General features: G+C 40.6%; 1 protein-coding gene across 3 annotated transcripts in view; it reads left to right on the forward strand.

Moving 5' to 3' along the window:
* The window catches only part of CALN1 (calneuron 1), a 193,076-nt gene that overhangs the window by 106,388 nt on the left and 58,717 nt on the right, over positions 1-27,971 (forward strand). The window lies entirely within an intron of this gene.

The following is a 27,971-nucleotide window of genomic DNA, read 5'->3' on the forward strand; positions in this document are numbered from 1 at the left end:
TGGGTGGCCTAACAGCTTTTGGTCACTATCAAGCTTAGTCCTTGTGGAAACTGACAGCCTAACTCTAAAACTCTCTGTCTCCTGTTACTAGTTCCTTCAGACATTCAGTCTGCCATATTTGAGAGGTGTAAAAAAATCCTTTAAAACTTGTTTATGATACATGGTGGGATGATAGGAACAAGCTTGAAAATGTTAGCTCTGTATTTCCACCATTCATTCATCAGAGTAAGTACTCAGTGTTGATGAATCAGCAATGAATTATGACATATCTGGAAGGGAAATAGTGTTTGAAGAAACATTAAGAAGTTCCGGGACTTTGCAGAAAATCATTATTGTTCTTCTACAGCCTCCATCGAGCCCCACAGGTGAGTCACTTATCAAAGAGCTTGAGTAGTACAAAGGGGAAAAAACTCTAGCTCTTCTTACCAAACAGTATATGCCTGTGGCTAGCCTTGCCTCATGAGACGGAGCAGGGGAATTCTGGGTTCTATGTCTGGCACTGCTGTGGACTCTATATTTGCCACTGACTTTAATTCTTTTGTGCTGTGGTTTACTTTGCTTATACAATGAGGAAAATAATAATGCTTCTTTTCCTCACAGGACTCCTGTGAGAATTAATTAAGAGTTTTGTGATTCTCAGGTGACAGATGCTATACAAGCTGTGAGAAATAATCTGGGGGGTTATCTATAGGCAAAAAAGATTTGACTGAATTGCATGTGTGCTTCTGAGCATGTAAAAATAGTATGTATTGTTAAAGCTTATAATAATAATTCCTAGCTCTTACATAATGTTTTTCATTCATAGATCTGCAAGCACTTTGCAAAAGAGGATAATATCTTTATTAGATGGGGAAACTGAGGCACAGGGAGGGGCCATGACTCACCCAGCAAAGCAATGGCAGACCCACAAATTGAACCCTGGTCTCTTGTGTTCTAGTTCATTGACCTATCCATGAGGCCACATCTAAGACTGGCGCACACACATTTTCATTTTGCATACAAAAATGTATCCCTCTTCTTTCTGAGCAGGTAAAATTTGTCTAAAATGTGCCTTTGCAATTTGACTGCTTGTTCTCAGAAGAGTAAACCAGCAGAAGAATGTAGGCGAGGGCAACTCACATGTGTGGCATGTTTCCTTTGCTTATTTTACCTACTCAGATATTAGAGCCTTGATTTATCAAAATATTTAAGCAGTATTTAAGTCCCATCCCAGTATAATAAAATATTTAAGTACATGCTGAAGTTCAGTGGGCCTTAAGCACATGCACATGATGAAGTGCCTTGCTGAACTGGGGTCTAAATGCACTCTCAACATCCCACTAATGCAGACTTTTAACTTTCTCGCAAAAGGGAAAGACATGGAGATGTGTAGTGATTTTTGCATGTTGACATTTTTGGAAAATTCCCTCAAGTATCTAAAGAAAGTTGAGAGTAGCTGCAGCCTTGTTATGTCCATTCCGAAAGCTATAAGTGGGCCAATGCAGTTGAAGGTGTTAACAGAGCCACTAGAAGGTTATCTTGTGTAGGTTGTTAGCTGAAGGCCTGGGGTACCACACCATAGAATCAGCGTGTCAGGAGGCACCTTGGAGAAGTTTTTTATATCAGGTGTGGAGGCAGAAGATACATTTTTGGCTTCCAGAAACTGCTTTGCCACTATCCATCCAATCTCTCATTCTCCAACTGTCACGATTTTGGCTTGCATGATATTTTTGCCGAAGGCCCAGCTTCCTATATTAATGGCACTTTCATCCAGATTATGTTCCTAGCACAGTTTAAATAATACAATGACAGAGTTAAATAATAAACAGCAGCAGAAGGAGAGAGAAATTCAAAGGAACCAGCGAGGGATGAGAGATGCATGTTCAAATGAAACTGGGAGTGTGTTGGTGTGATACAGGAAGGCTGCTCCAGATGGCATGAGTTGGAGAGGGGAAGGATCTTGCAACAACACTAGCAGGACTGCGGGAAGACAGAGAAAGGATGCCAATGGTAGAAGAGTAGAGAGAGCAAAAATGGGAACAGGGTGTGTAAGAAACAGACCTGAAATAATATTAAACTGGGGCATTCTTCCTGTTGCAAATATTAGGTAAAGCGTAATGGACATTCAGAAAATAGTTAATCTCTGCTGAGGGCTGTACAGTGGCACAGATTGGGAGAATGAAGGGTTTTTCAAACATTTGTTTCCTATTTTCCTTCCCATGTGAGCTTTAAATTGCATTCTATCAGTTCCTGTCAAGGCGGCTCGCTCACTGTCTTTCTATGGTAGCCAAGATCAGTTCCACTCCGGAAAGAAAGACTTTTCATGTTCTTGCATGATTGTTCAAGAGGTTGTAGGGTGGGGATGGGGGGGGGCGGGTAACACTGTAAAGAGTATTAGTTCAACGTAGTGTTGAACAATAGTATCAATAGAGCTGAGGGAACGTTAATTTCTATCTCTGTAGCACTGCCTCTGTAGAATTTCGAGTTAGAGCTTGTACAAATGGAATACAGTTTTGCAGAGAGTGTTGTCAATTACATATTTCAGTCCCTAGTTCTCCATCTCCGCGCCATTTGTCCAGATAGGGTTTTTACTGATGCTTTCAGTTTACAAGTGAATATAAAATTTAACCTTGAGTAGATGTCTTAAACTTTCCCGGAACTTGTTTTTCTTACAATCAAAAGTTCTCTGATACTAGAAGCTTTTTATAAAAAGAAAAGGAGTACTTGTGGCACCAAATTTGTTAGTCTCTAAGGTGCCACAAGTACTCCTTTTCTTTTTGAGAATACAGACTAACACAGCTGCTACTCTGAAACCTGTCATTATGCTAGAAGCTTTTTATGAGCACTTTGTTTGGGCAATTATGGTGTATGGTTTGAAGGACAAAAGGATTTCTAGTGCAGTGTTTTCCATAGTGTGTGGGGGGGCATGCCTCTAGTGGGGATGAAGGATGAGTTAGAGTGGTGCAAATAGACCATTCCATTGATCACCAGAGTGTCAGCTTTTTTTTTTTTAAAGTAAGAATAAGGGTAAAAATTTGAAAAGTGTCTAAGGCTATGTCTATACTACATCTTATGTTGGCATAACCTATGTCACTCAGGGGTGGGAGTAAACCACCCCCCGAGCGACATAAGTCACATCGACAAAAGCGTCGGTGTGGACAACACCGTGTTGGCGGGAGAGTTTGTGCCAATCATAGAGGTGGTGTTATTTTGCTGATGGGAGAGCTTTCTTCTAGAGTGTCTTCGTCACACGTTCTGCAGTGGCGTAGCAAACTTAGCAAAGCACACTGATTTGCGTAGCCGGGCATTATGCATCCATGGGCCATCAGGCCAGCCAAGCATGTTCTGCTAACATGGGAGCTTTTGTGATGCAAGAAGGGAAGGAAGGTGGTTCCAGCCATGTAGACGAGAATGGGTTTTCTCTTCTCACGACCAGGTGGTGATGGATGTGCTGAGGACAAGATGAGACACCAGCCCAGTAGATTCGTGACTACTGCTGGGTGAATTTATTTTAGCAAATAGTAAATTTGCCACACACAAAAATGCAGTTTGGGGGCGAACAAAACTCTTTGCAAATTCAGGTTGAATTTGGCAAATAGTTTTGGCTGAATGAAAAGCAGATGGGAAAAAATTAAAAAAATAGAAATGAACCATTTTGATATTTTTCAGAGTAACAGCCGTGTTAGTCTGTATCCGCAAAAAGAAAGAGGGGACCTGTGGCACCTTAGAGACTAACAAATTTATTTGAGCATAAGCTTTCACGAGCTACAGCTCATCTCATCGGATGCATTCAGTGGAAAATACAGTGGGGAGATTTATATACACAGAGAACACGAAACAATGGGTGTTACCATACACACTGTAAGGAGAGTGATCAGGTAGGGTGAGCTCTTACCAGCAGGAGAGTGGGCGGGGGGGGAGACCTTTTGTAGTGATAATCAAGGTGGGCCATTTCCAGCAGTTAACAAAAACGTAGCTCACGAAAGCTTATGCTCAAATAAATATGTTGGTCTCTAAGATGTCACAAGTACTCATTTTGATATTGGCATTTTCAAAATGACATTTTTTTTGTTTCAAATTCAAATTCAAATTGTTTCAAACAAATTCCTTTTTTGTTTTGTCATGAAAAATAAACCCAAAGGAAAACATTTCAGTTTTGGATCCAAACTAATTTTTTTCCTGGATTTCTCAGTACCACCATCTATTATTCGCTCAGCTCTATTCATGACTATATCCAGGGACTAAGGCGGCTATAACAGATTCCAATATTGGCCTGAGATGGCTGTGGTGATTTTTATTAGGCCAGCGGAGGGCAGGATTCTGTCTTCTGCTGGCCTCTATAGAAAACTCATTACTGAGGGCAAGGACCCCGGTTCCCTTTCTATGTGGTGAGCAATAAGGATGCAGTGAGGAAGGGGATAGAACAGTTGCATTTCCACAGCCTGGCTTCTGTTGCTGATGCATTAATGAATTTATGTGAGGAGCTGCCTGTTCATAATCTATTGTCAGTTGTCATTACTAATGGAATGACTCTCCCATGGGATAGTTCTATGCTGTATTAAACCACTCAATCAATCAGTGGTTTAATAGAATGAAATGAAGAAAGAAATATTTGAAAATCTCATTGACATCAACAAAAGCCCAGTGCAAGCTTGAGGGATGGAGGGCTGAGACTCTGAAAGATATAAGGTGGTTGGGGAAGGGCATTTGGTTTTTTTTCTAAGTCTAGTAGATAAATGTAACAAAATTTCTTCCTCTGAAAAACTGAGGAACAGTTAGTTCCTCCTCTAGTCCCTGCAGAGGAATTAATTTGGAGCCTGCATACTTTTTAGCATTGTCATAATCCCTGAGGATGTATTTTGTCTCTCTGAAAATAGTATGTAATTTAGCCAGGTAATAAACCCGGCACTTCTTCACCAGCATTGGAAAAGTGTATTTCTAAATAATGGATTTCCTTCTCCCCAGCTGGGCTGGGCTGGAGAGGGCTTGGGAGTATGTGGATTCCAGCATATCCTTTATTTTGTTCTACTCTAATGTTGGTCTTTCCATTTCGTCTGGGATCTGGCTTAGCCAATACTTCATTAATTGTCTTTAGTCAGCTCCCCTTACTTTTGCAATCAGCTGATAAACCAAGCAGTTATACCATTCTAACCCCTCAGCACAGATGCATTACACTTGTGTAATATGCTGTGAAACCAGAGTAAGCCCCATTTTACATCAGTGCAACGCATCTACACTGGGAGTTTGCAAATTCATGTAGCTACATTGATACAAATTTTCCAAGTATGGACTTTAGGTGGTGGTGTTTCAGTCTTTGCAGTATGGCAGCAGCCCCATTCATTCATAGCTTTTACCGAGGACTCCAGCCAACATTTGCTGTGGTTCTAAATAATGCCAGATGCTCGAAACTATGTAACGCTAAGTTTGTAGGTCAAAGCTCCAGATGATGCACAATGTTTGGTGGTTGGCTCAGCTGTCGGAGTCTTATCTGTCTGTTGACTACTGAATCAGAGAATGAGCTGTATGAGGTGCTTGGCTCATAGATGGCTGCATGTGCTGTGGTCCATGGAGGAAAGCCTAGTAATGTTTGTAAGTCTAGTGCACGTGTGATGCCCACCATATTGGCGCATGCTCCAGGGATTGACCCAGGAATCTCCAGAGCTAGAAACATGAATTTCTACAGCTTAATCTAAAAAGTCTCTAGCTCGGGCTGTCCCATTCATATCTTTTGGAAATCAAGCACAGAGGCATACCTATAACGTGCACTCACCAGTGGATTACCCAAACAAGCCAACGTTTTCAAAAGTGATCTGCAATTTTGGGTGCCTTCACTTTCGGGCGCCCAGCTTGACATATGTTGAAAGGGGGAGGATTTTCATAGGGCAGGTGCTCAGAACTTTCTGAAAATCAGACATTTTTATAGCGTCTTCAGTGGAGCATCTGGAATCTCAAGTCACTTTTGAAAACTTTGGTCTGCTGTTGATTAGCAGACATTACTACAGTCTTCACTGGCTGCTTGGCACGATTGCACTGCATTTCTCGACTTCTTTTCCCATTTACACAGGGTTGGTGGTGCCCAGGATTCTTTGCCACTTCTTTTGGTCCATGACGCACAGACTTGTGAGTCTTGGAGTTCAGGTCCTCCTCTCTTCAGACTTCTCAGATAGTCTTTCCATCATATCCTCAGTATTTCTTGCTGCCCTCTTCCTCCCATGCTTTCTTTGCGGGTCATTTTTCTCCCACTCTTGTCACATGTCCAGCTAACCTCAAATATGTGTTTTCCAGTGTACCTATCACCAAGAGTCCCGAGTTCATTTTCCCCCTGATTTCTTCCATGCACACTTTAGCCATCCTCCACTTGCCTGCCATTTATCTCAGTGTGCAACAAGAGACCTCTGTTCCTGGCACTGGTATCCTGCATAGAAGTTCTTTGGGCAGCCTGCTGGAATATACATGAATTTGTGCATTTGTTAGGTTCATGAATTATATGCCATCCATGAAACTGCTGTTTGTCCTGTGATGAGTGTCTCCATCCTTTAACCCTTTCCACTACTACATAACAAATGTGAAGGCCAAGATTTCAAGAATGACTTGGAACACTTGGGATGTCTTGGTTTTTGGGTGGCCAACTGGAGACACCTAATGGGGCCTTATTTTTAGACAGTGTTAAACAGTGTCTGTCTGAAAACCAAGTCCATTTAAGCCATCTCAAATTGGGTATCCAAAACCAGAGGCATCTGAAATCACTAAATTTTGAAAATCTAAGCCAAAATGCTTCTGATCAAAAGCAGGAGACTAGACCTCTGCTATAGCCAACAATAGGGAGAAAAGAAGACTTCCCATTCCTATTGTGTTGCATAGTTTGAACAGTCCTATTTGTACCATTAGCCTTCTTAAGACACCAAAGCCTCTGTCTGAGGTATATTTAAAACTAACAATTTATATAAAGAGGCATCCTGGATGCTGGGTTATGTTGCTTTATCAGGGTGGCAGGTGGTGATTTTGGTATTCAGCGTCACATACTTGGAAACACGCACACTGACTATTTCTTATTTCTTTTCCCACATCTCTCTCTCTCTCTCTCTCTCTCTCTCTCTCTCTCTCACACACACACACACACACACACACACACACACACACACACACACACACACACACACACACACACACACACACACACACACACACACACACACACACACACCCCCCCGCCCAGTTTTGGTCTGTCTGTTGTTTTTTTCCTTGCCTCCTGATATATAAAATAGCAACTGTGCTCTGACTTTCTTAATGAGCCAGTTCGGAGAACACTTCAATCTCTCTGGTCACTCGATTACAGACCTAAAAGTGGCAATTCTTCAACAAAAAACCTTCAAAAACAGACTCCAACGAGAGACTGCTGAATTGGAATTAATTTGCAAACTGGATACAATTAACTTAGGCTTGAATTAAGACTGGGAATGGATGGGTCATTACACAAAGTAAAACTATTTCCCCATGTTTATCCCCCCCCCCACGTTTCCTCAGAGGTTCTTGTCAACTGCTGGAAATGGCCCACCTTGATTATCACTACAAAAGGTTCTCCCCTCCCCTCCCCCCACTCTCCTGCTGATAATAGCTCACCTTAAGTGACCACTCTGGTTACAGTGTGTATGGTAACACCCATTGTTTCATGTTCTCTGTGTATATAAATCTCCCCACTGTATTTTCCACTGAATGCATCTGATGAAGTGAGCTGTAGCTCACGAAAGCTTATGCTCAGATAAATTGGTTAGTCTCTAAGGTGCCACAAGTCCTCCTATTTTTTTTTAAATGAATGGAGCTGTGAGTGCCAAAAGTAAATGCACGTGGCTGTAGGTCTCTGTGTTGATGGCGTGTCTGGCATTTGAACTGGCATGGGGCTCCATTGCTCCCCATGAGCTCTGCTTTGGATAGGTTCAGTGGTGGGAATTCTTCAATACATATTGCGTGCTCTTTTGACATTTCTTTGCTGGGTTTGTTGGGAGAAATGTCTTTTATTTGGATATAGTCCTTATATTAAGTTTCAAGTACAACAACAAAGGCACTGGAGGAATGCATGCAGGACTCGTGCCTTCCATCTTGAGCAAAGCACAAGCAAAGTAAGCTGTCATGGGACAAGAGGGAAGGTCCTCTCATGGATCGGTAACTGGTTAAAAGATAGGAAACAAAGAATAGGAATAAATGGTCAGTTTTCAGAATGGAGAGAGGTAAATAGTGGTGTCCCCCAGGGGTCTGTACTGGGACCAGTCCTATTCAACATATTTATAAATGATCTGGAAAACGGGGTAAACAGTGAGGTGGCAAAATTGTCAGATGATAACTATCTTGAGTAGTTTTGTAAGTCCCCAGCAGATTGCGAAGAGCTACAAAGGGATCTCTCAAAACTGGGTGACTGGGCAACAAAATGGCAGATGAAATTCAATGTTGATGAATGCAAAGTAATGCACATTGGAAAACATAAATCTGAACTACACATATAAAATGATGGGGTCTACATTAGCTGTTTCCACTCAAGAAAGATCTTCGAGTATTGTTGGATAGTTCTCTGAAAACATCCACTCAATATGCAGCGACAGTCAAAAAAGCAAACAGAATTCTGGGAATCATTAAGAAAGGGATAGATAATAAGACAGAAAATATCATATTGCCTCTGTATAAATCCATGGTTTACCCACATCTTGAATACTGCGTGCGGATGTTGTCGCCCATCTCAAAAAAGATCTAATGGAATTGGAAAAGATTCAGAAAAGGGCAGCAAAAATGATTAGGGGTATGGAACGGCTTCCATATGCGGAAAGATTCATAAGACGGTGACTTTTCAGCTTGGAAAAGAGATAACTAAGGGGGATATGATAGAGGTCTATAAAATCATCACTGGTGTGGGGAAAGTTAATAAGAGTGTTATTTATTCTCATAACACAAGAATTAGGGGTCATCAAATCAAATTAATAGGCAGCAGGTTTAAAACAAACAAAAGGAAGTATTTCTTCATACAATGCACAGTCAATCTGTGGAACCCCTTGCCAGAGGATGTTGTGAAGACCAAGACTATAACAGGGTTCAAAAAAGAACTAGATAAGTTCATGGAGGATAGGTCCATCAATGGCTATTAGCTGGGATGGGCAGGGATGCTGTCCCTCGCCTCTGTTTGCCAGAAGCTGGGAATGAGCAACAGGGGATGGATCACTTGATGATTGATGACCTGTTCTGTTCATTCCCTCTGGGGCACCTGGCATTGGCCACTCTCAGAAGACAGGATACTGGGCTAGATGGACCTTTGGTCTGACCCAGTATGACCGTTCTTATGTTCTTTGAGCAAGGGTTTTCCATAGTACCGTTCTGGCCAGAGGCTAAGCACAGACTACACACCCAAAACTAATTTAAATCAATAGGACTTGCAGATGTACAGCACCCTTCTGGTTCAGGCCCAAAGAGCCCTTGTTTTTGATTTAGCTTCTCCAAACAGTTTCAAATAATCTATTTTAGGAACTTATATGGCCCCCATTACAAGAGTATCTAAGCGCCAATAATCTTTAATGAATGTATTCCCCCCCACATCACCCTGTCAGGTAGGCCAGTGCTATTATCATCATTCTACAGAGGGGGAATTAAGGCACAGAGACACTAAGGTCTAGTCTACAACTAAAATTTAGGGCGACCCAGCTATGTTGCTGAAGGGTGTCAAAAATTCAGCTCCTCTCCCCACCCCGAGAGACGTAGTTAAGGCAACCTAGTTCCAGTATAGACTTCTTCCAGTATAGATTTCTTCCATCAACCTAGCCACTGTCTCTTGAAGGAGAGGTTTACTACAACAATAGAAAACCTGCTTCTATTGCTGTAGCAAGTGTCTACACTGCTGCAGTGCTTGTAGTGTGGACATAGCCTAAGCGTCTTGCTCCAGGGTGCACTGCGGGTCTTCGTTAAAGCAGGGAATTGAGCTCAGGTTTCCCAAGTCTCAGGCCAGCACCCTAACCACTGGACCATCCTTCCTCTCTTCAGAGGTATCTAAGAAATGGCTTATTAGGGATTTGGAATGCTGGGAAACTTTGCTAAAGAACAAACCTTTCCTAGACTACCACCTTTTGGTTGTTGTGGTTGTTATCAGGCTCTTGTAATATGCTTGTGTCTTTCGGTTTGCTTAACAGAACAATAACAATGCAGAAAAAAACAATTTCCTAATGAGGTATGTGAACACTAGAGCTGATGGAGAAATAAAAACCTATTTTCACAAAGAATTGCTGAATATTGAAGTGATTTTCAATCTGAAGTGTTCAAAACAGACCCATTTGTTGTTTTTTCAAAATTTTTCCCCAAAAAGGTTGAAAATGTCACTAAAATTTTTTGTTTACCAACAACTTGATTATTCAGTAAATTAATTTTTTTGCCTGGGATCCAGGGAAGTGGAGTAGGCTGGGGCCAGGTCACTCCACTTCCCGCAGGAAGTGGCCAGCCCCACCCTGTCCCCCATGGAGGCCTGAGGCCCCACACAGCCCCCCCCACCCCCCGCGGCGGCCTGGAGCCAGCTCCTGCCTGTGGAGGCCTGAGGCCCCAGGCTGCTCTGCTCTCCTGGCTTCCAGGCTTGGGGGGAGGGGGGAACAGCCCCCAGCACTTGCTGGCAGTGTGGCTGGGAGCCAGGGGAGCGGAGCAGGCTGGGGCCGGGTCACTCCACTAACCACGCTGTGAATGCAGGGTCGGGCCTGGCTGCAATCTTCAGGGGAGTGGGGGCCTGGGGAAGAGCCGGAGCAGGGGCTGGAGCAGCATGCAGCTGCGCAGGGCACCAGGAAATTTGGTGCCCCACGCAGCTGCATGCTTTGCATATGAGTAAGGACAGCCCTATACAGGTCCATGTCCCACAGAGCTTGGGTCAGTGTGCAGTGTAGACATACCCTAAATGTATACCCAAATGGTAGAATTGTGGTGCCCCGGTGTGAAATCAGGATTTTAAGTTGCAGTCTGCTGGTTAAAGCCTGATCTGAAGACTACTGAATTCAATGGAAAGACTCGCATTGACTTTTCAAGGGAGTGTGGATCAGGCCCTAAATGGTATATTGGTTGTGCACAGTATGCACCAGTGATATCAGCAAAACAGCAATGTTAAACCATGTGCAGATGACCCACTTGAAGCAGTTACCCTCTGCAGATGGCAACAGGGTTTGAAAAAGTAAGCCATGCACCTTTACCAGGCCACCAGTGATGAGCGTAGATGCGTGTTGGACAGCTTTTCTATCGTAACATCTAGAGCTGTGCCACCCCAGTGGCACACGCTCACCTGTCTTTGTAAAATGCCTTTATTGTTTTGGTCTGATAGGGCCAGGCTGACCATGCTGGCTGCTGCGAATGAGTGCTTTGTAGCGCCTTGCTCTCCCCAGCACCCTGGTCGAGTAACTGCTCTGGGTGCTGGGGATTCCCCACTGGCAGGAAGGGGAAGAATCCTGATGCTCCACAGCTGATGGCTAACTCTGTGGCCCTAGCATTCCCAATCATGAGACCACTATTTGATCTCAAAAAGAAAAGGAGTACTTGTGGCACCTTAGAGACTAACAAATTTATTAGAGCATAAGCTTTCGTGAGCTACAGCTCACTTCATCGGATCCGATGAAGTGAGCTGTAGCTCACGAAAGCTTATGCTCTAATAAATTTGTTAGTCTCTAAGGTGCCACAAGTACTCCTTTTCTTTTTGCGAATACAGACTAACACGGCTGCTACTCTGAAACCTGAAATATTTGATCTCAGTTGCATCGCTTGCTTTCTCCTGGGCACTGCCCCTCGCCCTGGGCTAGGATGTTCAAAAAAGCCTCGTGGAGTTAGGCACCCAGCTTCCACTGGAAGTCAATAGGATTTGGGTGTTTACCTCCCTTTGAAAACCCCAATCTTTCTCCTTAAAGAGTCCCATCAAACTTTGTTATGCCACCCCTTTCAAGTCATGACTTTCTCTTGTGCTAGCTCTCCAGCTCTGTCCTAAGTGGCCTTGACAAAATCACATCCTCTGATCTTGTTCAATGCCTTTCTCAGCCTCTCCACCAGTCCCTTACCAGTCTCTTCCAGGATAAGCCATAGTACAGCCCAGTTCTTCCATCACACACCTCCCTAGTGGTGAACACAATCTTTTGTTTGGATGACAGTCCATGCATCACTGGCCCTGAATTTTAGCCCATCGTTTCTGGTCCAGCTGGCACTTGAAAAAGAAAAACAAAACAGAAGCCCTGTTTTTCAAGTGTTTTTGAGATGAATCCTACAAATAGGCACTGTAGAGGTTTGAAATTGATTGTTTGGCAAGAGTAGAATAGGTTACTGTCTGGTGTGTTGGGGCAAAAATTGTGCCCACTTAGCTGTGAACTTTGCCTCACCCACTGCAAACTGCACTGGCAAAGAAGGACGGGCTTAGTCCTCTCTCCTTCCAAAACAAAAAAAAAAGTGTTGCTTTGTTAAATAAAAATTTCTAGCAGAGACATGATTTACCATTTCCGAGTGGGTGGAAAGATGCTGAACGTGAAGAGAAAACTGATGAAATGTCAGAGGTCTCTCTTTTAATGAATCCTCTGTTATCCAGACAAAGTACCTCTCTGCCTGTCTCTCTCCCCCCCCCTTCATTTTACTGTTTGTGAAGTTATAAATATATTTCTGTGCCAGCAAGAGAAGAAATATGTTATGCCTTGTAATGCACAGGATTCTCTAGAATTGATTGTCTTAATGCATTTTCTAGTGGCCGGGAAAGATTTACTACTGTATATAATTGAATTCTACATGGTATTATACAGTGGTCATTTTTTAAAAAGAAGTATATATAAGTCACAAGTAGGACTGAAGAAATATGTCGGAACAGATTCTAGCATCACTTACTATGGCATAAATCCAGAATAACACCATTGAAGTCCATGGAAACACTAGAAATATACAAGGATATGTCTGTCATTTAGATGTTCTCCTTAACCTCTGAGGATAGGACAAGAAGCAATGGGCTTAACTTGCAGCAAGAGTGGTTTAGGTTGGATATTAGGAAAAACTTCCTAAACTTCAGGGTGGTTAAGCACTGGAATAAATTGCCCTGGGAGGTTGTGGAATCTCCATCATTGGAGATTTTTAAGAGCAGGTTAGACAACAACTGTCAGGGATGGTCTAGATAATACTTAGTCCTGCCATGAGTGCAGGGAACTGGAGTAGATGACCTCTTGGTCCCTTCCAGTCTGATGATTCTATGATATTAAATTATCAAAACCTTTCCTGATCTCTCTCTTTATATATTGAAATTTACGGTACTTTCTATGTATAATTTCCCCTGTAGTGAAATGAGCAAGATATCTGTCCAGTGTTTCCATGGAGGTCTTACATAGATCAAGAGTTCTGTCATGAGGCATGTTCATTTTTCAAGGTTTTGTACACTGAGAGCAAAGAAAGGCAGAATTCAGAAGATTCTCTATCAAATTATACAGGTTGATAAGCTCTGATATCAAGAACAAAGCAATTAGTCTAGATATTGCTAGCTAGACAGTGCAATGCAGAATATGGAGATGCCTTCACCTCAGCTAAGAAGAGACAAAAAAGAAATCTTACAAAGATGATTTTGATTTCTGTTCTCTTTTGGTCATTGCTGTGTGTGTTGTTTTAGATACCTTTCCCTTGGGGACTGGATAGCTCAGGGAATTGCAAATAAGATACAGAGGGTGTCAATCCATTAGCTTTCTCCAGAGTTTTCAGTCCTGCAACTTTCACCAGCCCTAAAATTCACTCAATTTATTTTTCTTTTCATCGATCTCTCTTTTTCCAAAGTATAAGTGGATACATTTTACAGATGCATCACTCAGGGTGGAAAAGAAATGACACAATACTTTTTAGATAGTGCCAATCTTCAATGAAGCATGTGTTGTATACCTACAGGAATTGTGGGACTCAATGTAGATAGAACCCAGGAATCTTAGCTCTCAAAACACAGGTCTCTACCACTGGAGTTAAAAGGACAAAAGCTTTGGTATTATTAATGTTACATATTCTCTGTGAGCTAACCAGTAGGGGGCGATATAATACCACGTGCCTAGCCAGTGTGTTACAATGTATCCCTTCCCCCAGTATTTGAAATTCTTCTTTCTATCTGCTGGTTCAAGCCAAACATCCTCATGTTTTCTCATAACTCAACCTCTTTATTACTGCCTCCAATACGAAAGCTACGGACTTCTGGCTCTGAAATGCTCTTGCAGTTACTCAAATAGCTTTCAGCAAACTATGTATTTTATTCTGACATTCAAAAATGCTTGAATCCCAAGGGCAGTTGTAAGTCTAAGGGTAGAACACATAATGATCCTAAAATCAAATGATGACGTAATCCTCCAGTGAAAATACATTCACTTAGGAAGTACAGGTACTGGAATTCTACAGATAAGGAATTTATTTTCCTTAATTTTTTTTAACTCTGTAAAACACAAAAGTATATAGGAGAAAAAAATTCCACCTTCCCCATTTCTTTTTAGAAGTCTTCAATTTGTGCATAATTGTTTTAAAACAAAGATGGTTCATACTAGAAAATTAAAGATTTAAAAATAAAATAAAATTAGTGTGACCTAGTGGTTAGAACACTAGACTTGGAACTCAGGAGACTTGAGTTCTATATACAGCTCTGCCACTGGTCTGCTGGATGACTTTAGGTACGTTTCTTAGTCTCTCTGTACTTCAATTTCCCCATCTGTGAAATGGAGGTAATGATACTGATGTTTGCAAAGCACTCTGCAATTCACTGATGAAAAGCGCTATGGAAGAGTGAGGTATTTTACTATCATCATGTTTCTTTATATTCCTGAACATTCTGGGCTTGTTATAAATTGGCTCCCCAGTGCTTTACTTTTGCTGGCTAACTGACATTCACCCCACACACCACTTAAATCTAGAAACAGGTGAACAGTTGATTTTTTGGTTTGGTGGCTAAACTGGAAAAATTAAATTGTTTCAGTTTGATCTGAAATGAATTTTTTTTTAGTTTTTAAAAAAAGTTGTTTTGGGTCAAATGAAATATTTTGTTCAGGATTTAGGGTCTAATCCTGCAAATATTCCAGAGCACATTGCTTCTGTCCATGACTAGTCTGCTGAAGAAAGCGCTTTGCCTGGTAATAACTGTTTATGCGATTAGACCCCTAGGTTGGAAATGGGGATATAGGGCTTTGTGTGCAGGAGAGAGCTTGCAGGGTCCTGGCTGGTATGAGCGGGGTCAGATTGAGAATGGACACAAAGACAGAATGAATCCACTGCCAATGTTCCTCTTAACCACCAGTATTCCTTAGTAAGCTCTTAGAACACTCTGCATCTATGTTTTCATCACAGAGTTAAAACCATCAGGGTAGATTGCATAGTAAGAATATTTTCAGCTGATGGCTGGTGACTCCAAAGTAAATAGGCTTGAAAAACCAGATTAATTTTTTCCACATCTATATAAAGGCTGAAGCTGAGCAGCCTAAATCAAATCGCTGTAGTGTGTTATAGGTCTTTTGTATAGAAGGGCACAAGCCATAAAATCTTTATCTGGGGTTGGGTCTGGATTTAACCCTTCTACACCGTCACACTTCCCCACACTGGCCCCTGAAAGTTTGTGGAAGTGTGAAGTTTGTATTCTGGTTTGGACCCATCTCTAATCTTTCATACTGCTGCGTTGGTGTGTAGGGAATAGAATGCAGCTGAGCTACACAATTCTAATGAAAAGGCTGCTACTATGAAACCTGTCACAATTCTAATGAGTTTCAAAACTAATGATTCATTGAAATGTCAGGGTTTATGAACCTAAGCTTGGCAAATATGAAGAGGATTTGCTCCTTCCAGCCATACTATGTCTAGCAAAGGTTTCTTTTTTAAATTGCTTCTTCAGTATTACATTCCAATAGGAATCTACCAACTGAATTGTTATCACCTGTAGAGATTTTGTGTGTATGTAAGAAAGCAGGATACCTAGGTCAGTCAACACAGCACATTCTTTGACCATCACTGTGTGTGTGATATTTCAATCCAGGCACTGATCTGGTAGGGAAGACCATTCTTTTTACAATGGTGTACATTTACCAAGCAAATTAGTGTAGTGTTCCAGAGATGTGGTCAGAGGGGACAAGAACAATTTATTCTATAGATAGAGCTTCAGATCCTCAGAGGGTGTAAATCAGCACAGCTTTATTACTTCAATGGAGCTATGCTGCTTTACACCAGTTGAGAATGGGGACGTTTTTGAGGCTCTTTTGAATGCCAGCTGTGATGAGATGTCTGGAAAATCAGGCAGACTGAGTCTTGAAAGGAAGCACTATTCTCTTCTCTGCAGACTAGAATGCACAAGTAACTACGTTGCTCTTAGAGGATTTTATTTTTTGTATTTATTTTTATAGTGTATATACTGGGCATATTAAAATCTCTCTCTTTTGGTGACAGACTTACTTCTGGGTTGAGGTTGGTGGAGTGTGGGGGCCACTCCTTAGATATCTTGTGTTTCTTCCTTATCTGTCATTGGCTCAAAGTGCATGTTTCGAACTTTCATTACCCTCATCTTCTCTCCATTTCTTCTGCTTGGCTGGAACACTAGCTTGCTGAGTCCTGGCTTAATTTAGTCCCCAATTCTGCAACAACTTTTACACGTATTTAACTTTGCGTGCACTGCAAGTTGTCTCATTTAAGCTAATGGGTCTACTTGCAGTGAATGAAGTTAAGCACATGCCTACAGTTTTGCAGGATCAGTGCCTTAAATGTAAGCTCTCTGGGGCTGGACTTGTCTCTTTTTATACATTTGTCCAGACCCTATCACATTGAGGGCCCATTTTTATTATGGCCCCTAGAGAGCCCTCTAAAGAGTAAATAATAATAATTAGAGATGATCAAAACTTTTTGTATGAAAAAGGTTGTGGTTTTTAATTTGAAAAATCCCCACCCACACGCCATGAAACTTTTCATGAAAGAATTAGTGGAGAAAAATTTGAGAATAATCGAAAATGTCTATTTTTACCAACCTTTTACCAAAAATTTTGATCATTTTTTTTCTTGAAATCCTTATTAAAGTGTTTTATTTACCCCAAACCACGGTTTCTTACAGCAAACCAGGTGTTTGCTAAATGAAAAAAAATTCATTAAAAAATCATGGAAACTTCCATGAAAAACAGAAAATGGGTCCATTTCGAACGGCAAAATGATAACATCAAAAATATTTGTGAAATCATTTCCCCATGTTCTAACTAGCTTGAAGAAGCATGTGCAGTGTACTTTATCAAGCTTTTCTAGCTGTTTGCAGGAGAGTCTGAAGAATGCACCTTGTTCAGTCAGGGCATCTCAGTCACTTATGATAATTACTGAGACAAATTTACCTATTGTAACCTATTGTAATGATCATTCTTTCTATGAATGCTGTTGGTCCAATGGAGTTGGGAAATGCTCTCTTCACAAAATTCCCCTAGTTCTATTTGTCTACCAGAAACCAGCTCTTTGTTTTTCAAGTTACTCTTCTGTTTACCCATAGTAAAAGGGTATTGGGGAAAGGACAAGAGAGACTAGAATCCTGTTGTATTCTTCTCACTTCCTGAAACAGTCTGTTCTGATTGCAGTTCAAACAGCTGATTGCTGTACAGGAATCAAATTAGGTGAGTTAAAAACCCATATCAATCACCCTCAGGCACACTTGCATCTGAGACATAGAATCAAAAGCTTTATGGTAATCAAAGTAAAGTGGCTAATTAAGTCCATTAAAATTGTCAAGTTGAAAATCCCCTCTCTCTACTTCTGCACCTTCTCAATACTGTCTGTCTGACAAACCACATCTGACTTCCTTTATTTTCTGTGGCAAAATGTGCCAGAGATGGACACGCTACTGAAGGCACAGTAAAAGTCAGGGTATATAATTGTACTCACACATAGATTATGGGGATACATCCAATCCTAGAGGCAGGAGGAAAGTGAAAAGTAGGAATGTTTTGATTTAAAATTTACAAACCTTGGAACCAGTTGCAATAGGTCTCAAAGGGTTTCATGTTTTCCAATATAGACCATAAAACTTAAAAAAAAAAAATTAAGATAGAGATCTAACTGTACTGAAACTCCATAGTTTCAGAAATGTCCTGAGACTAATATGCGGTGTTATTTCTAAAGCACCTGTCATCTTACTATATATGTGCCTGTTCTAAATTTAAGCCAAGAGTATCCTCCTCTGAGATAGGTTTTTCCCAATTTTATCTCAATATCAAAATGATTCAGAATGGCATGCAAAGCACCTCCATAAAAGGTGGAAATGACACACACGTCATTGGTACTTTGACATAATGAGAAAATGTCTCAGATTGCACTGTCAAATAATTGCATGCACAATTATTAGGAGGGGCTGCGGTTCATATGACCTTCAAAGCTTACCTGCCTGATTTGTATGTGAAATCCGATAGTTAGATGTCTAAATCATATGAATTACACCCATAAGTAATTGAAGATCCAGTGATAGGTGCTTGCAAAATCAAAAGTTTGGGGTGTTTTTCCAAAATCAGGGTCAAAACTGTTAGGCACTATATTTTGACATGGGCGTAATGCCTGATATTCTAGAGGTGTCAGAACATCTCTAGCTCTCATAAGCATCAGTTGGAGCTGCAGGCTACATGAACCACAGAAAAACAGGCCTTAGTGTTCTCTGTACTATAGTATGTTATGTCATTGGGAGTGGATTCTTTTCCAGCTTTCATATTTTTAAAATGTTGACCCCTGCTTTCAGGGTGATAATTGGAATGCAAGTATCCATACAGCTTTCTAACAAAGCCATTGGGAGTTATGTGCCCTCTTGCAATCCTAGGTTGTTTTTCTTTATTGTTCTGTCAGTCATCCGTGGCCTTGATATTGATATGGAAGAGGACAGAGTACTGTCTATTTGCCTCCCTGTTGCTGTTGGGTTTAATGCCGCATGTCTTTTTCCTGCTGATCTGATCTCACTAATTGTATCTTTTCAGGAAGGTTCTTGTAGCACCTCTTATGCAATCATGCTGTGACTCTTCCATGGTTTGCTGCTCGTTTCTGGTCAGTAGGTGCCTCACCTTATATGCAGTTTGCAAGTGTCTGATCAGTTCACATGTGGCTATCAGGATGGTGATTGTCAGTTTCACCTTCCGTTGATGCTCATTTTCAACTAGGCTTCTGCCATTTCTTCTGATAACGTCTTTGATCAGCTGATGCCCGCTCCAGAACCTGTCACTGTTTTTATGAGGTCAAATCTCAAGCACATAAGTATAAATGCAATTTAATTTCTTCAGGTGAAGGGGAACACACAGATACACACATGTATAGATGCACATGCACATATATAAGTTACACACAAAAAGCACGTTAAAAGAACATTATTCAGGTTGCAAAGTCAAGCACTCAAAAGTTAGGAAGTACTGAATCAAAGCTGCCTGTGTAACCTTAATTCAGTGCCCTTGTGCGTGTACATTATGATACAGTCTTAAATTGCATGATTTCACACTGTTTTTCCTGACAGAACTCCTACCGTGACTCCAGTGGTCTTTCGTCAGCCTCTAAATCAATAATTACTTTTATGTACTCATCTTTATCAATCATGTAATGACCATTTACAGCAGATAGCATTGCTGGACCAGTCCTACGTAAATAGTTCTCACTGTAGTCCCATTGACTTCAATGGGATTATTGCACAAGTAAGGTCTATTTATGTGAATAAATGCTCACTGGATTGTGCCCTGCAATGGGATATTAACTTTTTTTTAAATGAAGGTCAAGAGCAGATGGGTTAAGAAATGTGTTAATGGCCAAAGTATAAAATATCAGACTGGTTATAGTGTTCTAGTCCTGAAAGGTCTTTGCCCACGTCAAAGCAAATACATTAAGGCTTGTATACAAGAGTGACTATAGTTTGAGAAAACATCTTGACTTTGATAAGCAGCGTAGTCCAAAGACCAGAGGCACTGGTTTGGGAGTCAGAAAATTTGATTTCTTCTCAGCTCTCTCACTGAGTTCCCATATGGCCTTGGGTCAAGTCATTTCACGATTCTGTGCTTTTGTTTCCCCACCCAAACTTTGTCTATTTAGATTGTAGATTCTTCAGGGCAGGGATTTGTATCTTACTGTTTTTCTGTAAGTGTCTAGCACAATTGGATCCTGATCATGCCTGAGGCCTCTAAGCACTACTTATTTATTATTAAACAGAACAAATAGATATAATTATGTAAGAGATTGAATTGTACTGTAGTACAAGACAACAAATAATTATACACCAGGAAAGAGGGCCATGTTCAGAAAACGGTTCTTACTTGCGAATTGCTCTCAAAAGGATATCTTCACTGAAGTCCAGTTTCTTGGTTGCATTTTTGAGCATCACATTGTCCACTGTCTTTGTGGGGGGTAGAGTGAGTGAGTTGATGAAAAAGTTTCAGGCTATTCTTCAGTTATTTAGTCTATATGGTTCAAAGAGAAGAGTATACCTTTAAGAAAATCTATTACTTGATGATAATGCACTGTAACTAGTACATTTTAATATTACAGTTACTAAGTTCCATCAGTATGTTTTGTGTTGCACAGCACAAAGAGAAAAACACTGTCCCTATCTCAAAGGACTTAATTTGATAGAACGTTGGTATGTTTCTAATGGGAAAAAAAGTCAGACCAAAATCTAGTAAATTAAACTGAGAGAGAACTTAAAGAGAACATTGTATGAAATACAGTGATGTTCGTATGTCAAAGGCATCAGAAGAAGATCCAGTGTGTGAATGAAAGGTTTAGTGAATAAGTTTTTCAGATGCTGCGGTCTGTCTTATTTCTACCATGGAGTGTCCCTATAATTTTGTTGTTTGTGATTTGTGTTTTGCTTCATGCGCAATTTTTTTTTTTGGTAACATTTCCTTTCTATAAATAGTGTAAAGTACATTTCTGGAGGCAAGACAGTATACTATGTTAGACCATAAGTCTGACACTGAGGTTCCTTAGTCCTCCTCCCTAGAATAAAAATCAACTCCAAAACCTCTTTACTACTGACGAGGTAGAAAGTTCAGTTGAAGCCTACAGAAATGGCTGGTTACTCTGTTGCTATGAGTACAGTTTTTTGCCCTGGTAAAAACAAGGTGATCAATTCTCAAATCCCCTCCAGCAGTTCACTTTGCATTTGCTGCCTCCTGCCAACTACTGATATTCTAGAGTAGTGAGGGAGGAAAACACAAATCAGTTGTCGCAGCAAAAGAAAAAAAGAACGAGTCAAGGAAGTAATTTTAATGCATGTGTTGGATCAGTCAGCCTGTGACCAACAGGCAGACAAGGAGATTTTGCATTTTAGGTCTAAGGAAAACTGAGGTTCTTATCTGTTATCTAATATCATAATGCAGATTGCACAGTACTGAAACAATCATCTTAGAAATCAAATCTGATGTATATTCAGTGTGTTCCTACAATACACGCTGGCATGAGAAGAGGCACACAATTGCTTAGGTGAAAGTAAATCATAGCCTTTACAGTAAACCCAGGTTTGAGACTAAAATGGATTGTGCCTCATTTTGATGATTGATAAGGAGTTTGTAAAGCTTCAAACTTCTTACATTTTAGGATCCCCAATGTGACCTTGGAAACATAACCACTGAGAACCCCTCAGAAGATCCAACTGCTTTTCTTGATCTCTAAACCTCCTGAGTTGTACACTCAGGGACTCAAGCCAGGTCTCATTCTTTACTTGAATGGAAGAGGAGGATATCCATCCTGAGTTCGCAGGGCATGAGAGACTCAATTGGTCGAATGTACATTCCTAAATGAAGTTGTCTGAACTGCTTAATCTTTGGATTTCTATGTGCCATGCAACAATGTAGCCATGCATTAGGACACCTCAGGGCATGTTCTTCCCTCAGTTACATCCTGTGAATCTCTTTACAGCCCACTGAAGTGACTGGGAGTTGCACAGGTGTATCTGAGGGCAGAATTAGGCTTTTTGAATACTGTCATGTCAAGTTCATGACCTGTGCTTGTTTCAATCTCTGTGAGGTCTTGTGGGGCATTAATTTTTGCACACACAACAGATTGCTGATAATTGTTTTTCACATCAATTTTAGTAATGGTCCCGGGAGCCAGTGCCAGAAGCAGTCGGAGCGCTCGTGTGGACTGTTTTCAGTAAAGTTGCCGAAAGCGTGGCTGAAGCTCAGTGGGACGGGGATGCCCAATCTTGCAATTGTTAGGCAAAGCACCCATTGATATCTGTTAACGTGAAGTCAATGGGAGTCTTGATAGAGCTAGGATTCTAAGGTTGAACTCAATGAGTTCTATTAAGTTATACATTCATTATAGAAATATACAGCTGAGTGAGGCTCGTGAACTCTTTGCAGTATGTCATATGACTTAAATATGTCATATGACAGATCAGTTCACCAATCTGCCCAATAGGAGTACACTGCTGGTCTTGCCGTTTATCAATCCAGCCAGTTCCTTTGTGTTCCTGGGATTGTTTTTGTTTTGGCTCTTGTGGCCTCAGCAATTGGTTTGGCAATTGATTGATGGATCTGGAGTTCATGGGGAAGCAAAACTACTATCTAAGAAAATAGCAGTATGAGAGAGAAACAGAGCCACAATCCTGGGGAATTTGGAATGCCAACTGTGACTACATTCCAAGAGGCGGCCAACAATTCAGACCTAGTGTTAATGGATCCATTAACAGAATTAGTCTGAGGCATATAGGCAATTAAAAAAAAAGTTTTCATAAGGAATCTAAAAGACAACAGTGGTATGATCAGTTACGTTGTGTGTTAGTGTAGCCCCCCCCCCCTTTTTTTTTTTTTTTACAAAATTCTACACTTGAAAGACAAAGCAACTTTGTAAGAATGACTGAAATAGGGTGTCAGATTCTAGGACCTTGCTCAGAGATGTAGAGCTGCTTTCCTGACTCATCTTGGCACCCACACTAGGTAGGTCCTCTTAGTTCCAACACAGGAGTTTTGCTTATTGAGATTTGAATGTTTCCCTTGGCCAGAGGGGTCCTGCACCGAGAAACCCTAGGAAAAGGCCCCTGTAATAGGAAACGTAGGCTGAGATTTGTTTAGTTTTAATTTCACATTGAATAGCAACCCAGGAAGCAAGTAAATATAAATGCATCTAATGTGCAAGTAGGTTTACTGTGTTAACAGTTGAGCAAGAATACTACCTGCACATAGTGACTTTACATAGGTCCATCTCTGTCCTCTCACAGTAACATTTTTGTATCATGTACAGATCAGACATTGACTTTGCAAGGATGGTGGTTAGAAATCTCCACCTTGGACCATAAAATAGAGCAGCCTTTTATTAGCCATAAATAAGATGCTTGCAATCAAAATGTAACTGATCATTTTTCTGATGGATGCACCGCTGTAAGCTCTCTCTTATAGCTGTAGCCTAAGAGTTTTCTGTAACTTTTGCCCACTGCCAAACGGAATGCATATGTTTGTGCAGTGAGTCCTGCTGCATAATACCCATTCCCACTTACATACATTGGAGAGAAGCTGGTTGTTTATTTAGGAGAGACCAGATGATCTTCCCTCTTTCCCGACTTCTTCCTGTAGGAATTTGGCTTGGGAAGGCCAGGTGACTCCTGTGCCTTCCTTTGGTTAGGGTCATGGCTTGGTGAGAGCCCTTTTCCTCTCCAGCTGTTGCTTGACCTCAGCACTCCCTTTTGCTGTGTCCTACTGCTGCACTGCTTTCTACACTCAGCTATTCTCTGGGGCTTCTGAAATCCTGGAGCTATTTAAAACCTTGGCTGTGGTAACATTTCAGCTGCTGTATTGCCCTCTTAGCTGCAGGTCATGGAGAAACTCCAAATGCTGCTAAATGAAAGAAAGAGATTCTGAATCAAGACGTGCAGTTAAGGGATCCTGCCGCTATCTCGGGGAGCATGTGGGGCCTCGCAGGTTCCCACACTAAACCATGAAATTGGAGAGGGTAAGGAGGCAAGAGAGAGTGGCATATCCTCTTACTGAAGTCTGTCAATTGTGGGGAGAGTGTGTGGTGGGTGGATAGTGTCTATGGGCTTAAACATTAGCATGCTTATGCAGGGCATATTTTGGAACCTCCAAACGTCCGTCTATCCAGCATGCAGGGGGGGCGGGGGGACACATGTTTTATGACTCAGAGCTGCTGCAACAGCAGTTAACTTTGACTTCTAATCAACTTGGGGAACAAACCCTCTCAGAGCAAGGCTATACATACCACTTCAGCATGCAGATTTAATTGTGCCCCTAGGCCACACATCCAAAAAATGAGAACTGTTTCCTTAACTGAATCACCACTCCCCAGTGAAAAGAGAGGAGAGCATTTTGGAGTTGTGAATATGTTGTTCCCCCTTTGCCTTTACAGCATTTCAATGTCAGTTATTCAGATGCTTCCATTAAAACCATGTTGGGTTGTTTTTAAACAAAACAAACACATCTTCAAGTTGAAAGTAGCCACTGCTAGATTTTCCTGTTAGGGCTGATCTACACATCGTTAAATCATTATCAAAATGATATCGATTTAAAAACAGATATAGTTACATTTAATGAAAGTCCCTGGTGTGAACGCAATTATAGTGTTATCAAAGTCTTTGTATCACTCAATTACCAAAATAAAATGGCTGATTTTTATATAAAGCTACTTTATGCTGGTATTACTGCATCCACAGTAGGGGCTGCACTGATGTAACTATATCAGTTTTGATTTGTGTGTAAGAAAAAGCTAACTATACTGGTTTATAGTCAAACTCTTAGGTATTGTTTCCTTTAGTGCATTAAGAACACACACTCAGCTTGAAGACTTATATAGTCGTCTGAACCCAGATCTATTCTGGATCTGATTCAGCAAAATTGATAAGCACATGATAATTCCATCTCTATTCAGCCAAGCATGTAAGATGTCCTACTGATCTCAATGCCTTAAACTTAAACACATGCTTAATTTGTTTGCTGCAACACTGCCTCTATGAAGCTCTCCACCTCTCTGATTTGGTGGACAATAATTCACAGTATCCTTTGTTCTGACTTCTCATAAAAGAGGACATACATAATGTTGAAATGGATCTTTAATGGCCCACAGCTGGGCACATTGTTACCGGTACCAGTGAGAATTCAGAAATCAATATGCTTAATGCATAGTAATGTATTTGACAAAGACTCACACAAGTAGTTAAGGTTACATAGTACACATCTTTCCCAATAAGCCTCAGTTCCTCAAGCATAAACCCTCAATAACTATGTTAGCTTTACACAGTATCCTGATTGGCAAATAAAGCAGGTTTATCTACCAATTCTAGATGGAGATGTCTTCTCTTCTTTTCTTTTCCCCTCTCAGCTACTTGGTCCGTCAAGTGTCCCCGAAAGCAGGGTCTAGGTAACTCTGAGGACTTCTGTCTCACAGTCTTGAACCTCTTCAGATGTTAAGTTAGTTTCCCAATTAACTAATTTACTTTGCTTAGCATTTATACTTTTTATTCTCAAAGGAGTCACATATCCCAGAAATGTGCCTTGTGGGTGTCTTATTCCTGATTTTCTTTAATTAATATTTTGGAAGGGATTGCAAAGAAGACATAGACCAAAACTCAATCATCGTTTACCCTCTTATCAATTATTCACTTAAGCTCTTAATGTGATGTCATTTTGACCCAGGTCAGCTTGTACTAAGCCCACTGATTGCATGATTTTACATGAGCTGGTTCCCCTGCTGATATTCAAAAATTTGATGTTGAAACATATACACAGATTGAGCCTTTATTAACCATTCAGGTGCCATTTTAGCACTGCCAGTAATTTTCCACAACATTTATATAATGCTAAGAGAATCCTGCTCCCAGAATCCTCTAGCGGATTCAGACAAGCCATATCAAACTCATGCTTACCACATTCATTCATAGCAATTCATATTAATTTGGCACTGGCCCAGCACATAGCATCATACATACAAAAACCAGAACATTGTAACTTGACTGCTGGCTCCGTCTAATGTGATCTATCCATGGATTTATCATGTGTTGTTATTGATTTATACTGCAATAGCACTTAGAGGCACCGGTTAGGAAGAAGAGTGTGTTATAAGAGTGCTCTATATGGGAGATTCTGCACAGCTCTTTACATGAAGCTGTTATCCAGCACATGGCACAGTGGGTTCTGTTAAGTTTGTAGTAACAAGACAGACTCTGCCCCAAAGAGCCCATGATCCTGTTGCATCTCGTCATTAACCAAGTGGTAGAGACAAACAAATTGTGTCAGGTGATAGTATAAGATAATGGTGATATGAGCATGCTTTCCTGTAGGCTAATGGGGTAAACAGTGCAGCTTGCAACTGCCTAGCTGTTATCAACAGGCAGCGCTCTATAAGCAGCACGCCATCCTATGTGAAAAATAGGAACCATCAGATCTATCACTAAGGGAAATGATTAAGTTTGTCATTTCACCGATAGCGTCCTAAGGTTTAAATAGCTTTTGTTAAGTGAGTGAATCAAATATCTCGGTGTTCGTACTGCATCTACTGCTTCTCAAAACTAATTAGCTGATCTGGTAAAAACATGTGATGGAATAGTTTTCTGTCGAAAATGCATTTTCATCAAAATCTTAACTGTTTTTCAAGAGTGCGTCAATTTCAGCTAAAGTTTTGACAGGAAAAAGTCAAAATGAATCATTTCAACTTCCTAATTTAATTTGGATAACATTGATTCCTTTTGCTTAGACTTTATTTTATATTATGTATATTATTTCATTTTGACTTTCACATTTTAATAAACATTTAATACAATTACTATATCATACATGATTCAGTGTTTCATAAACATTTTATTTCATGTTGAAATAAGGTAAAAATGCTTTGTTTTGATAAATATTTCAAAATCAATTTTTTCCCCAGCATTGTCATTTTGCTGGAAAATTTAGCTTTTTATTCCAATTTGGAAGAGAAACAAATGTCAAAATATTGGGATTTCCTACAGAACAGAAATTCTGGTTTCCTGACCCGGATCTACTAAGCAGTCAGCTGATGGCAAACCATCACCACATCAGCTCAGACTGCTGTATCTGGTATTACATCTCTGTTAAATATATTGATATATATGTGGACAGGTTTTAAATAGCTCATTCCCTGACTTTATTACACTTCAGATATGGTGCATATTGGGAGGAGAGGTGGGGAATCCCACAAACTGGTGAATCGTTATCCTGGGGATCCCTCTGCATTGTCTGGCTTGTGGTCACTTAATAATGTATTGGGTCATCACACTCTCTGGTGACCCCCTGCTATATGGATTTTACATTTCTTTTTTTGTGCGTTTTTATAAAATTTCACTCTAATTATTAATTAACAATGAACACGGTAAGTGTATTAATACATAGCATTATTTTATTTCATGCAATTAAATATAGCAGTGAGGGCCAGATTGAAATATTGTATATGTACATTACTGTATTGACTTCACCTATATTTTTACATAGTGATGGTGCAGTCAAAACTGACAATACAGAACTGGGCCTGTCTTCACTGGAAATCAGACTAATTATTTTCTCCCTACCAATTTACAGTGCAAAGGTTTTTAAGGAAATGCAGACATGTCCTTGAATTTCAGGTAGTGCTGCATTTCATGGAACTGTTTTCATACCTCCCCAAGTTTTCTGAATGAACTCCTGAGAGCCATTTTTTTTTTGTTAAAGACTTAGTCACTGTATACAATGGGATTGCCTCAAGTAGGGAAATGTGAATGTAATTGACAGGGCTAGGTTGTGCACAGGTCAGCCCCTAAAGAGGAATTGCAATGATGTAGTCTTTCCATAAATGGCAATTGATAATGGTGGCACATGATGGCTCTTAGGGTGGTCGGTTAAGGTAATTACATTTTCCATCTCTCCTGTAATCCCTTTTCTTCGGGTTTGCCATTGATGGTATAACATAATAACAGAGATTCTGGGTTAAAGCTGCTCTGATACCAAAGCTCAAGCTAAAGTACAAAGTTCATGCTAGCAAGGCTGTCACTAGGTTTCCTCATGGCTGGCCTCTCTAGCTGATACATCACTATGTTGTTT

This window comes from Dermochelys coriacea, chromosome 17 (assembly GCF_009764565.3).
Source record: "Dermochelys coriacea isolate rDerCor1 chromosome 17, rDerCor1.pri.v4, whole genome shotgun sequence".
NCBI lineage: Eukaryota > Metazoa > Chordata > Testudines > Dermochelyidae > Dermochelys > Dermochelys coriacea.